This window comes from Trachypithecus francoisi, unplaced genomic scaffold (assembly GCF_009764315.1).
Source record: "Trachypithecus francoisi isolate TF-2019V2 unplaced genomic scaffold, Tfra_2.0 Lachesis_group0, whole genome shotgun sequence".
Taxonomy (NCBI): Eukaryota; Metazoa; Chordata; class Mammalia; order Primates; family Cercopithecidae; genus Trachypithecus; species Trachypithecus francoisi.
Window position 1 is genome coordinate 545,452 of NW_022681453.1, and position 15,577 is coordinate 561,028.

Consider the following 15,577-nt stretch of genomic DNA (forward strand, 5'->3'; position numbering starts at 1 on the left):
CAGGGTGTTTTCAGGGAAAGAGATTAAGTGTTTCAGTTGAGTTGAAGTATACACAGTACAAAAGGGAGTCCTGAATATGTTGAGATTGTGGCCAATTATTGAGAGCCTTAAAGATCAATCTTGTGAAAGTGCCAACCAAGTGTTAACAGCTACATTTTTGGCCCAGATAGAATCACTTTCACAGCTGCCCAAAGAATTTATGTAAATTTCTTGGGTTTTGTTTTTCCTTCTTGTTGCTGTTTATTTATTTATTTTTAACTTTTATTTTAAGTTCAGGAGTACAAATAAGGTTTATTACATTGGTAAACTTGTGTCATGTGGGTTTGTTGTATAGATTTTCATAACCCAGGCATTATTAAGAGTTGCCAAACCTTCATTACCGTAGAATCCTTGAACAAAATAAGGTTATTTGTATACTTTTGAAGCATTTGCTAAAATTTACTAGAGGGAATAATAACACAAACAAACGAGCAAAAAACGTTTCTATGTTCCCACAGAGAACAATATCCTCTAGACAAACTTACTCTTTCTACAAATGGAGTCAAAGTAGGTACCACAATTGGCTCCTAGTTAGTTATGTCAGGATGGCACCGATGATGCCTTAAACAAATGCAGGGAAATTAGAAAGGAAAAACAAAGGAAAATTTAAAGAGATGGAAGTATAAGTGCCAAGCATTTGCATCTAATGGTATATGCAAAGTGAGAGTACAGTTAAAGGAAATTGGTTACAAAAATAGAGGTAACAAATTAATAAAATAATATCATAAATGTAAATCTGCACTAAAGTCTATGCATGTGAATTTGTTTAGTTTTATGCATTCTGTGAAATAAAAATGTGCACTATTTATTGTATTACTAAATTATTATTTAATATGTGAAAAAATGTTTTCTTGCTTAGTCTTTTTTAGTAAAGATTAATGAAAAATATATTCTAAACATACAATTGGTCTCCAACTTGAAATGGTTCGACTTATGAGTTTTCAATATTAACATGGTGCAAAAACAATACACATTCAGTATAAGCCATACTTTGAATTACTAATTTTGATCTTTCTTGGGCTTGCAGTAGGTGGTATGACTCTCTCTTGCCTTCCTGGTTGGCAGCAGTGAGCCATAGCTCCTAGTCAGCCATGTGATCACAAAAGTGAGCAACCAATTCTCTATAGAATAGTATGCTCCCAGATAGTTTTGCCCTACTGTAGGCTAATGTAAGTATTCTGAGAGCATTTAAGGTAGGCTAGGCTGATCTAGGATTTTTGGTATGTTAGGTGTATTAAATGCATTTTCTTCTTAAGACATTTTCAACTAATGGTGGTTTTATCAGGACATAACCTTATCACAGGTGAAGAAGCATCTGTACACATATACAAATACACATAGTAAGAGTTCATGAGTATAACATATAATCTAATGTCTCAATTTATTTTCAAGAAAAATATCAGTTTATTAGAATCTTTTAGCTAAAAAAAATGTTTTTCCTTCTGTTGAACTTGATGCTTAGAGTCACAATTTGCTGAAATAAGTCAATGTCCTATATTTAAATTCTTGTCTTACAACGTTAAAGAAATTGTATTATTATATTAAGATAATTGTTAAAGATACACTCCTATGTGAGGACATGTACACATGCACGCTCACTTACTTTTGCTCAAATTAAAGCTAATCAATTACTGAACATTTTTGAAGGTAAAAATGAATTACAATGTTTACACATTGCAACTAGTTTCAGCAACAATAAACAATACCCTTAAAATATTGATACAAAAGCAAATCATGTAGATGACTGAAATTTCTTTGAATGCAAAGTGTTAGTAGGCTCCAGAAAGAATAAATTTTGACTCTTACCTGAAAGAAAATGGGTCATACAAAGATGAATATAGATGCTTTTTATCTGTATTCCCCATGCATTTATTACCTAAGTGTAAGAATCTTTGCTTTGGGTTCAACTTAGTTTACTGAATGTTAAGGTTTTCATTCTTAATTAGAAATTTTATTTTGTTTATTATGTTATTCAAATACACCTGCTGACTTGGTTCATTTTAGAATCATAGTTATTTGTAATTATTATAAAGAAAGGGTGATTAAACTTTTCACTCATATGAGAAAAGATGGTACAAAGGGCTGTCATGTGAAAAGCATAAATCTTTATAAACAATCTGGGCATTTTTAAATATGTTGATAAAATTAAGATAGAAGCAGAGGTAATGAATACTGCAAAATATTTTGCCATATTTGTCTTCCTTATCTTGTCTCTTATTTTCTTCTTCCTAAAAGATATTTTAAATGTTAAAAGAAAAACACTTTTGGAACCATTAATTTTTTAATATATTTTTCCAGATGATCATTAATGTTAAACAGAAATACAGGACAGAGTTTGATGATTTTTACCTTTGATTTTCAACAATAAAACCGATCCGAAAAAGGGACAAAAAATAATCTGACACTATACAAGCTGCTATCTATTGTCCTCATTTGCTAATGAAAATTAACAGACAGGGTTTAAGTACTCTTTGCTAATAATGCTCAATCCTTCCCCACATGGCTTCCTCTCCTGCCTTGGACACATTAATAAAGGTTTGCAGTTGTTTTTCTTTATTTTGCTTCTTTTTAAATTTTATACTGTACCACCATTTATTGCACTGAGGAAGCAGCAGGTAATAAATCCTCTGGGTTTCTTTGGTTTGTGTCTGGCTTCATGAAATACCCACTATGAATGACTGTGACTGCAGTTGATGTCCTATTCATTCCATCACATAGACTATAGCTCAGAAACACACTGAGCAGTGCAATGAAATGAAACTTTTGTCCATTTATATCTACCAATACAATGTCTAGATCCATTGAGCATCTCTTCAGTGACAACAAATCAATAGGAATACACATCAAAGAAGCCAAGTAGATAGGCTTGATTAAGAAACAAACATTTGGTACCCAGAATGGTACCAAGGATATCATTAAGGAAATAGTGCAGCATTTTTAAAGTCATAGAAAGTTGCTTATATTAATATATAGATTATGTGGATTGTTTGATTCCTTTACCATCCCTTGTAATATACTACTTATTTATATATAAATATTTACTGAGTTCCAGAGACTGTTCTAAGTTCTTGAGATACAAACCTATAAGTAAGGCAGAATAAAATAGCCTACCTTCATGGCAGTTACTGTCTCAAAAAATCAGTCAGATTAAAAACTATAAACATCATAAACAGGTAAATTATATGCTAGTTTAAAATGTGATAAACATGATAAAAAATAAAATAATCCAACTTAAGTTTTTTTAGTGTATATATGTGTGATGTTCGTTACAATGACGAAGAGTAATCAGGCTATGCATATGGATGGTATAATATTTGAGCCAAGACTTCAAAAAATGTAACTTGTTTGTTTAATTTATACTGAAGTAGCCAGATCACTGTTCAGTGCAATTATAATTCGTATATCCAGCCAGTAGAAAAAAATGTGTCTGGAAGGTAGACATAAATAAGAGAATTGCAGTAATTTTGAATGCAACTTACAAACTTGGTTTTTGCAATAGTCACTTCCTCTTCCTGCTAAAACATTATAGCTTTTGTTTCCTTTATCTTAGACAGTGTCTCTTGATAAGAAAACTAAATTTCAGGGATCTCATTTTTAGAGAATGAGCACTTTGTGCTAAAATAACTTGTAATAGTCTCCTTAGTTCTTTCAATAAAATAGAACCAAAGGTTCAAGCCAATTGAGAAGACAGAAGTGAGTTCCATAAGTAAAATTTTACAAAAAATTAATCTATCAAACATAATTATGTTTTATATTTATGAGTGTGTATAAATATGTAGATATGTATAGTTTTATTAGAATATTTACTATTTTTTAATATAAGGTTATGTCAACCATTAATTCAAACTGATTTAAAAAGATTATTTATCATCTAACTCACAGTAGAAAATGTAGAACTTAATGACATTTTAGTAATAGATTTTCATATAGCATGTGATTTTTGAAATTAGAAATTCTAACTCAAAAATTAAATTGTAAGAACAGTCTTTGTGTCTCATATTAATAATTAAGATATTTTGACTTCATCCTTAGTGAATAAGGGAATTTTACACTGACACTGTATGTTTGAGAGGTGGAATGAAATATGAATATTTTATTAATATAAAAACCAACAGATTAATTCATCATGTATTTTGTGAATTGTTTTGCTGTGTAACTTATTTTATTTGTTTATATTATACATAATTATTATTCTATAAATAAATTATATTTAAAATTTTTATGACTAGAGTTACTTCCTTAAGCATAATGCCTTGTTCATTAATATTTAAATAATTTTGTTTGCCAATTTCAAGAGATCATGGGATAGATTCTGTACCATAAATTTATATTTGCTTCCTGATTTAAAGCAGTCACTACTACACAAATCAGTATTTTCAGATTTAACAATTCACAAGAATAGGAAATATTGTAATTTATTTTAATGATATTATTTTAGTCAAAATATTTGTAGCTAAAAATATACTAACATTTGGAGGTGAAAATTTAAAAGAATGTTTTAATGTGGCAAATAGAAGTATATTTAATAAAATACTTATACTATAAAATATTATTTAGAACATTCCAAAAATGTATGTTACGATCTGTTTTTGGCTTGCTGACAAATACTCACTTACTATCATCCTAATAAAATAAATTGAGCTATCTTAGGGGTGATTAATTTTTAATGAGTGATAATATTTGTCATACTATTTCTAGTTATCCTTGACTGTACATTCTTCATTTCAGTATGCAATGAATGAAATGACACTATCCATGAAAAAAAATTGTCATTGCTAAAGCAGGTATATAAAGTTTGGGAGTTTGGGAATTACACATCTTAAATGAACATTATGATATGTAAAAATAAGGCAAATAAGATTTGTGGGGAAAAAAAAAGAAAAAAAGAAAAAACTTGAATTAGCCGGGATCAGTGACTCATGCCTGTAATCTCAGCACTTTGGGGGAGGCCAAGATGGGTGGATCACCTGAGGTCACCTGTTCGAGACCAGCCTGACCAACATGGTGAAACCCCATCTCTATTAAAAATACAAAAATTAGCCGGGTGTGGTGGCGTTCACCTGTAATCCCAGCAACTCAGGAGGCTGAGGCAGGAGAATCGCTTGAACCCGGGAGGCAATGGTTGCAGTGAGCCGAAATTGTGCCATTACACATCATCCTGGGCAACAGAGTGAGGCTACGTCTCAAAAAATAAAAAATAAAAAAATAAAACTTGACCTGAGAGATTTGTTAGATTTAATACAATTCTAATAAATATACTAAAGATCTTTTTTAAATGGGGTTACTTAAGTTGATACTAAAGTTACATGGAGAAATAAACATGCAAGAATAGCTCTGCATGTCCTTAAAAGGAAAATATATAAGGAAAGCAATAGCCTTACCACATACTACATTAACTATGAAGACTCTATAATTAAAATAATGTGGCATTGACCCATGAAAACAATGGAAAATCCAAAAATAGACTGATAATGGAGAATTCAAAAGTAGACTGATATCCAAAAATAGAGAAAGATGTATAATATAATACAAATAGTACATAATAACTACTTGGAAATATATTATATTTATATGAAATAATATATAATTGATTAAATTAAATTAATTAAATATAATATGCAATATATTCCCTTTGGAAAAAACGTAAGAATATATAGTTTTAAAATACCTGGATGGCCACTTGGAAAAATTAGCTAAATCCCTTTCATTTTCACTTGCTTTCTGTACTTCTTATTTCAAATTAATACATAGATTGCTTTTGTTTTTCCTTTTGTTTCAAAATTTGCCTTAAGTTTTGCTTTAGCTGTCTTCCATTAGTTGATATGGATAGTTCAACTTCACCTTTTTTTCCACATGCAATTTATTATTTTATATTAAAAACTTCTATTCAGTTTTAAAATTTATTTCACTGATCTATATAAGAAATGGTTGGGCCGGGCGCGGTGGCTCAAGCCTGTAATCCCAGCACTTTGGGAGGCCGAGGCGGGCGGATCACGAGGTCAGGAGATCGAGACCCTCCTGGCTAACACGGTGAAACCCCGTCTCTACTAAAAATACAAACAACTAGCCGGGCGCGGTGGCAGGCGCCTGTAGTCCCAGCTACTCGGAGGCTGAGGCGGGAGAATTGCGGGAACCCGGGAGGCGGAGCTTGCAGTGAGCCGAGATCGCGCCACTGCACTCCAGCCTGGGCGACACAGGGAGACTCCGTCTCAAAAAAAAAAAAAAAAAAAAGAAATGGTTACTCCTTACATACCATTAAAAATCAGTGAATAATATTCAAACTGAAATAAACAACACATATTTCACTAGTGCTAGACATTAAACATTCTATTTAGAAATATTCTGTAATTATGTAAAAATGATATATTTTGTATATTGTAATTGAAATTGTGTGCTATCAATTTTGTTGCTGTAGCACAATTTAAATGTTGAAAGGCTGTTAGTTTCAAATAGACTCTAAAAAATACGTTTATATTTATTTATTTATTCATTTATTCATTTATTTAAGACATGGTCTCAGTCTGTTGCCCAGGCTGCAGTGCAGTGGCGTGATCTTAGCTCACTGCAACCTCTGCCTCACGAGTTCTAGTGTTTCTCATCCCTCAGCCTATCGAGTATCTGTTACTATAGGTGCGTGCCACCATGCCCTGTAGTCCCACGTGTCAAATTGGTAATACCTTTGACATATGTCTTTCTCTGCTAAGGAGTATTTCTCACTTCCCTCCCCCTTTATACACTTTATACTGAGAAAAATGTTAATGTCTATACATTGAATTTGAAGTATTACTTAACTTGTCATTAGTTCTACTTGATTCACATCAGACATATTTATGCTTCTACACTATTCTTCAAATTTTAGATACAGAGAACTTAACAATGATGTCATACCACTCTACAATAAATAGCATTTTAGAATAAAAGAGAGATATAAGTAATTACAATATCAAGATAACCTTATGTTATTCCTTTCTGAAATGTTAACACTTCACTCTATTTTCATTCATTTTAGAAGATTAGAGCTGGGAAATAAAAGAAGAAGATTTACACTATATGTAGAAATGTTGTTGAAAATTTCACTGAAAGCCATCATTAACATATGAGGATATGTTTTTGTTGAAGACATCAAGTCGAAGCAGTTTGTCTTTTTCTGCTAATTTTAATTACTGTATTTGTGAATTCCTTTATAACTTCTAAATTTTCAAGAAATTATGTGTTCTGAGATGGCATTCATCAGGTAGCCATTCATTTTGTGAAGTTAAAACTAATTGGCAATACTTTTCAAGAGCAGCTTGTTAAAAAAAATTCTTTAGATAGATGTGTTAACAGTGGGAACAAAAACCTCAAACTGTCCAGCAACCAGATGGTTCAATATAAATAAAATAAACTGCATGTTTGCCAAGCTGCATATATTGTCTTGTCACGTGAAAAAAAGCAAAAAACAAACAAACAAACAAACAAACAAACACAGTTAAATGGTCCGGGCGCGGTGGTTCACGCCTGTAATACCAGCACTTTGGGGGGCCGAGGCGGGTGGATCACGAGGTCAGGAGATCGAGACCATCCTGGCTAACACAGTGAAACCCCGTCTCTACTAAAAATCCAAAAAAAAAAAAAAAAAAAAAAGAAAAAAATTAGCAGGGCACGGTGGCGGGAGCCTGTACTCCCAGCTACTCAGGAGGCTGAGGCAGGAGAATGACGTGAACCCGGGGGGTGGAGCCTGCAGTGAGCCAAGATCTCACCACTGCCCTCCAGCCTGGGCGACAGAGTGACACTCCGTCTCAAAAAAAAAAAAAAAAAAAAAAAAAACTTTTTAAGAATATTAAAGATGAATTCTGAGCACGATTTTCAACAAAAGTAACATAGCTACGGACACTTTCGATGATAAAGCAATTATATACTGAGCATTTCACCATTAGAATTATGTGAAATCATGTAGATTTAAGAAATTTCTGAAAGATTGTAAACAATAACATCACATACAAGTAGTACTCAATGCTAGATTTATAGTTCAACCAGATACCACACTTATAACTTACAAAAGGAAGACATTCATTCCCGAATAACTAATGTGATTGATAAATACGTTTACTATTCTCGGGTAAAAAATAGTGTCAGGTCTATTATTCATAGCGCAGAGCTAGGTGCCACGGAGAAGAATTAGCCCTCATATGTGTTCCTCGTCTCACTTGTCCCTGAGATGCCTAGCATGAGCTCAATTTTTAATGAAAAGTCAATTCACTAAAAATCAGTAATAAAATTGACCAAAAGCAAACACACAAAAATTTTTACATACAAATGAAGAAAAGCACTGTTAGGCAATCCTTCAATGGTGGTTCTTAAAAGTGTGATCCCTGCTTCAAAATTAGATTATATGGGAGTGGGTGAAAAATGAAGATTTTTGGGTCTGATCCAAATCTACAGAATTATAATCTCTGAGAGTGGGCCCAGAAATATTTGTTTTAACAAGTTTGCGTGACTGAGATACATGCTAAAATTTGAGAACCATTACTATGGAACATAATGAAAATTAAAATAAATTTAAAAATTTTTCTAGAATGTAATGAATAGGCAAACCTATGGAATAGTGAAATCTGTACTTAGGAAAATGTATAGACTTAAAATGTGTTTATATAAGTCTCATAATTGAAATTTTAAAATGATAATTTATATTTTAAGTCTTTAAAGAAATAAAAGGTCATATAAAAATAAGTGGCTCCATAATATTTTTAGGTTTAATTAATGTATAAACAAATGTTAAAAATACATCTTATTAAAATGGAGTTTACAGAGACACAAAATAAATAAGTTTATGTAATTCAGTTATAAATGAAATAATGTTATTTTTTGTACCTTTTCTTCCTAATTTAACATTGTATCAAAATATAACTCCTAATTCTAGGTTTTCTGAGAACTAGACACTTGACAATTTATCTCTGAGAATAACCTAGGCATTCAAGAGCATGAATAATCCATGAAAATGACTGAACTGGTAATGCTGTTAAATTTAAACAGCAAAGGGAATGTCATAGTACAAAGTTATAAAGTACAATGCTTTCAACTGTAATAGGATTTATATGCTAGAAGATCAAAGAAGGCTTTCTTGAGGGTCTCAATTTTTATGTAGTGCCAAATAATTTACAAAAAGGTTGGCATAAAAATAGTTTATGTTGCTACATATTATTTTAGTATTATTTCTAATAAATTTTAATTGTATAGTTTGGAAATAGTTTTACCAAGGATCGCTTTTGGTCCAAATTTGGTTTTAAATTCATAAAGTAAATAAATGAGCTGAATACATCATTATTTAGCATATCATTAAACCCATTGTATTAATCCAATAATTTAAAAAAATTGCATTCAATATATTCAATGGAAATAAAAAGGAAAGTATGTTAATAGACCAGGTGTTGTTAAAATTTTCAGTAAACAAATTTTGACTTGTATTTAGCAATGTCACCCTCCAGTATTACGGTGAGTGGGCTCAAGTAATAATTGTAATCTATTCTGCATAAAGGTCTTATGCTGCCATTTTTAGGTGTAAAAATTTACTGTTTTCTGCAGTGAGCCCAGAATGTGCCACCGTACTCCAGTCTGAGTGACAGAGCAAGACTCTGTCTCAAAAAAAAAAAAAAAAAAAAAAAAAAAGTACAGTTTTCATCATTTCTTCAAGATCCCCATCTCAGGCCCTTGGTAATCATCTGAATCATCAGAATCCTGTCTTTCCCTAATAACTCCATGTTTCTCTTACCAAATTTTGTTGATTTTACATTCTTAACATTTTTTCCAAACCATTTTCTTCCTTTCATATCTACTGATAATACTAAAATTAGGTGAGAGTCATAGATCCTTACCTCTACTACTAAAACAGTCACAACTTATCTTTCGAGTCTCTATTCTAGCTTTTTCCAATTTTTCCTTTACATGTTCTGTAGGGAGAATAATTTAAAGCAAAACATCTTACATATTTAGATGGTCTTCCACTACATTGACCATGTATACAAAACTACTCTAGTTCAATTTTTCTAAAACATAATTATGCATAGGAATCATTTGGTGAATTTGCTGCTTTAATCTCAGTTACTAGATTCCAGGGATTAACTCCAAAAGAGTCTGATTCAGCGGCGTTTATATTGGGACAGAAACCTACATTTTACTTATCACCCCACCTGGTGACCTGGCCATCTTCTCCATAGCCATTCCCACATTCAAAGACATTTTCATCTTAATAGCTCAAAACTAATATGGTTTGGCTGTGCCCCCACCCAAATTTCATCTTGAATTGTAGTTCCCATAGTACCTACATGTCGTAGGAGGGACCTTGTGTGCGGTGATTAGATTATGTGTTCTCATAATATTGAGTAAGTTCTCACAAGACCTGATGATTTTATAAGGCGCTTCTCCCTGATTCTCTCTGCACTTCTTCCTGCTGCTGCCTTCTGAAGAAGGTGCATTGCTCACTCTTTGTCTTCTGCTATGATTGTAAGTTTCCCAAGACCTCCTCAGCCATGTGGAACTGAGTCAATAAAACCTCCTTCCTTTGTAAATTACCCAGTCTCGGGGATTTCCTTATAGCAATGTGAGAATGAACTAATACAGTAAATTGGTACTGCAGACAGTGAGGTGCTGTTGTAAAGATACCCAAAAATGTGGAAGCGACTTTGGAACAGTGTAACTGCCAGATGTTGGAACAATTTGGGGGGCTCATAAGAAGACAGGAAAACGTGGGAAGGTTTGGAACTTCATAGAGGCTTGGAGGGCTCAGAAGACAGGAAGATGTGGGAAAATTTAGAACTGCCTAGAGACTTATTGAATGGCTTTGACCAAAATGTTGATAGTGATATGGACAATGAAGTCCAGGCTGAAGTGGTCTCAGATGCAGATGAGAAACTTGTTGAACTTCCTAAAGACTTGTTGAATGGCTTTGACCAAAATGTTGACAGTGATATGTACAATGAAGTCCAGGCTGAAGTTGTCTCAGATGCAAATGAGAAACTTTTTGGGAACTGGAGTAAAGGTCACTTGCTATGCAAGGAGATTGAAAGTATTTTACCCTGCCATTGAAATTTGTGGAACTTTGAACTTGGGAGATATGATTTAGAGTATCTGGCAGAAGAAATTTCTAAATGGTGAAGCATTCAGAAGGAGGCAGAACATAAAAGTTTGGAAAATTTGCACCCCAACAATGTGATATAAAAGAGAACCTCATTTTCTGGGGAGAAATTCAAGCCTACTGGAGAAATTTGCGTAAGTAACAAGGAGCCAAATGTTAACCACCAAGACAATGGGGAAAATGTTTCCAGGGCATGTCAGAAACCTTCATGGTAGCCCCTCCCATCGCAGGCCTCGAGACCTAGGAGAGAAAAATGGCTTTGTGGTTGGACCCAGGTCCCTCTACTCTATGCAACTTTGGGACCTGGTGCCCTGTGTTGCACCTATTTCAGCTCTAGCTGTGACTAAAATGTCCCCAAATTTTAGCAAGCATCAGAGTCTCCTGTTGGGCTAGTGTTAAAATATATTTCTGGGTCTCATCCTCAGAGTTTCTGAGTCAGTAGTTTGAACGTGAGGCCTGAAAATTTGCATTTCTAAGAAGTTCCCAGTTGATTCTGATGCTACTGATGCAGGGAACACATTTTGAAAATCACTGTTAAGAATTTTGAGCCAGATCATTATAAAAAACAGTTTGTAGCTTAAAAATGTTTAAGGGTTTATTAGGCAGTAATTAAGCTGAGACCTTAGGGAAGAAAGGACAACTTCAGGTAGGAAAAAAAAAAAAAAATAGATTTCCTTAAATCTTCAAGTAGCAGGAAATTGATTTCTTTTTTTAAAACTAAAAATTGCTGCTGAGGCCATAGTTTGAATAGTGCAAAAGAAGGTGGTAAGAGAAGACCTCAGGTGAGACAGATCAGGGTAGGACAAGCTCCTCCTTCAGGGCCTTGTAGGCCATGTTAATTAAATTGATTATTATTCTAAAAATATACAATTTCATTGGATGGCAATAAAAGAGGACATAACACGACCACAATTATTTTAACTTTTGAGGGGAAAAATGAACCCTCTCATTCTAGTTATAGGAGAATAGCAAACTAAAGAATAAAATACAGAAATGGGAAATAAGTCAATATCTGACAGTTACAGTGATCCCAGCTTTACATGTACCTGTATAAGAATACCAATAACATTAACTTACATTTTTCACAGTCCATTGAATTTTGCAAAGTATTTTTACACATACATTTTATTGACTTTATAATGATCACTTGAAGTCGATAAGAATTAATAACTCTGATGAGAATATAAAGAGAGTTTTTGTTCAAATGAACTGAATTCTTGACACTTCATCAGCTAGATTTAGGAGTCATCTGGAGATAACCTGAGGCTTAAAGACAAAGTGAGTTAAGCCTTATCAGATGATTGAGAATACAAAGTACCCAACAAGAATAGAGAAGCATCTAATAACAGAAACTGCAAATCATTGGTAATTCCCAAAGAAGCACTGATATGCAAATCACATGCCATATAAACTGGTTTCTACATTTTAGAATCCATAAATCTACATTTTATAATCTATAAAACTAAAACTCTGTACTTCTTAAACAATAACTACCCATTCCTCTTCCCCCTATCCCCTGCCAACCAACCATTCTACACTGCCTCTATTATTCTGAGTAGTTTTTGTCCTTTTGTGACTGGCTTATACCATTTTGCAGAATGTCTTCAAGGTTCATACATGTTGTAGCATATGTCAGATAAAAATGTCAGACAAAAATGGATCCAGGAGTAAAACAAGAGTAAGAAAATAAAGATGCATACAATTAGAATTAGTCCAAAGCAAGTAAACCCAATAAAAACCTCCTGACACAAATGTATCCTGCTTTGCTCTTCTCCGTTATTTTGTGCTCATAGCAGCCCATGTGTACCTAGCATATGCCCACTTCTAACAATAAGGCATAGCTGAAAATACTAACTTCAATATACACATATTCAAGTGTATATGTCACAGTGTCATAATATTCTCTAAGATAAAAAAAAAAAAGCTCTTTTTAATAAAGTGCATAAAACAGGCTTAAAGAATCAGAAATATACACTGAGTTGATTGAAGTAATATCTGTTTGCATATATTTTGGAATCTACCTACTATCATCTATTGAGTACATAGTTTCTCAAGACCTGAGAATAAATCTGAGAAGATGAAAAATAAATAAAATATTTACTTAAATAGAAAATATTAGATTGTTTTCCATTTTTTCTATTTTTTATTGTAGTAAAATAAAATTAACATAAAATATACTTAACCATTGTTAAGTGTACAATTCTAACCATTATTAAGTGTACAATTCAATGTTATCAAGGGCATATATATTGCTGTGCCACCATCAATACTATGTTTCCCCAGAACTCTTTTCACCTTGTAAAACTATAAGTCTGTACTCATTAAGCAATAACTACCCATTTCTCTTCCCCCCATCCCCTGGAAACCAACCATTCTTCACTGTCTCTACCATTCTGAGTATTTCATATACATGGCATCATATAATTTTTGTACTTTTATGACTGACTTACTTCGCTTTGCAGAATGTCTTCAAGGTTCGTACACATTGTAGCATATGTCAGAATTTCCTTCCTTTTTAAGACTGCATAGCATTCCAGTCTGCATATATATGTGTATACACACACACACACACACTCTCACACACACACACATCTACATACATACTACATATATTTAGAGCATTCATTCCAGTACACACACTTGGCTGACTTTCATGTTGTAGCATTGTGAATAATGCTGCTATGACCATGAAAGTGTAAATACCTTTCAGAGACTGCTTTTAGTTCTTTGGTGTATTTATTATGAAAAATTGCTGAATTGGATGGCAATTTCATATTTTTTATTTTTTAGAGCAGCTGCCATACTGTTTTATACACTGGTTATACCATTTTACATTCCCACCAACAGTGCACAATAATTCTAATTTCTCCATTTACTTACAAACACTTACTTCTGGTTTTGTTTTTGGTAGTAGCCATTTTAATAGCTGTAAGATGGAATTTCATTGTAGTTTTGGTTTGCATTCCTAAAATTATTAGTGTTGTTAATCATGTACTTACTGGCCATTTATATATCTTCTTTGAATAAATGGCTTTACAAGTCCTTCTTCCAATTGTTAAATAGGTTGTTTGGTACATTGTTAAGTTTTATATATATTCTGGTCATTAATCCCTTTTTAGATATATGATTTACAAGTATATTCTATGGTAACAATTTTTGTGGGGTGTCTTTTTAAAGCTCTGTTGCTAGTGGCTTTCTATACACAACTTTTAAAAAATTTCATGTAGTCCCAATTGGTCTATTTTTTTCTTTTGTTGCTCATGCCTTTGAAATCATGGTCAAAATATCATGACAAAGTGTTTTGAAGCTTTCACCTATGTCTTCTTCTACAACTTTTACAGCTTTGCTTCTTACATTTATGTTATGGATCCACTTTGAGTTCATTTCTGTTTAGGGTGTTAGGTAATGGTCCAATTGTATTTTTTATATGTGGATATCCAGTTTTCTTAGCACCATTAGTTGAAAAGACTGTTTTTCTCAATTTAATAATCATTTGACCATATATGTAAATGTTTGTTTCTGGAATCTCTAGGCTATTCCATTGCTCTATATTTCTGTTTTATGCCAATACTACGCTGTTTTGATTACTGTAGCTTTAGAGTAAATTTTAAAATCAGAAGTGTGAGTCCTCCAGATTTATTTTTTCTTTTCAAGATTCTTTTGAAAATTAGGTATTCTATAAGACAGTATGCACTTTTTAGAATTTTTTTTTTCTATTTCTACAAAAAAAAACATTGAGATTTTGGTAGGAATTACATTGAATCTGTAGATCACTGGGTAATTGGGGCCCCTTAACAATATTAAATCTTCCAATCCATAAGCACATGATTTATTTCCATTTGTTTACGTTTTCTTTTTTTTTTTCCCCAATGTGTTTTGTAGTTTCCATTGTGCAGACTTTCATCTTCTTGGTTAAGTTAATTCCTTTTTTTTTTTTTTTTTTTTATACTTTAAGTTCTAGGGTACATGTGCATAACGTGCAGGTTTGTTACATACGTATATTTGTGCCTTGTTGGTGTGCTGCGCCCATCAACTCGTCAGCACCCATCAATTCATCATTTATATCTTGTATAACTCTCTAGTGCAATCCCTCCCTCCTCCCCCCTCCCCATGATAGGCCCCAGTGTGTGATGTTCCCCTTCCTGAGTCCAAGTGATCTCATTGTTCCGTTCCCACCTATGAGTGAGAACATGCGGTGTTTGGTTTTCTCTTCTTGTGATAGTTTGCTAAGAATGATGGTTTCCAGCTGCATCCATGTCCCTACAAAGGACGCAAACTCATCCTTTTTTATGGCTGCATAATATTCCATGGTGTATATGTGCCACATTTTCTTAATCCAGTCTGTCAATGATGGACATTTGGGTTGATTCCAAGTCTTTGCTATTGTGAATAGTGCTGCAATGAACATACGTGTGCATATGTCTTTGT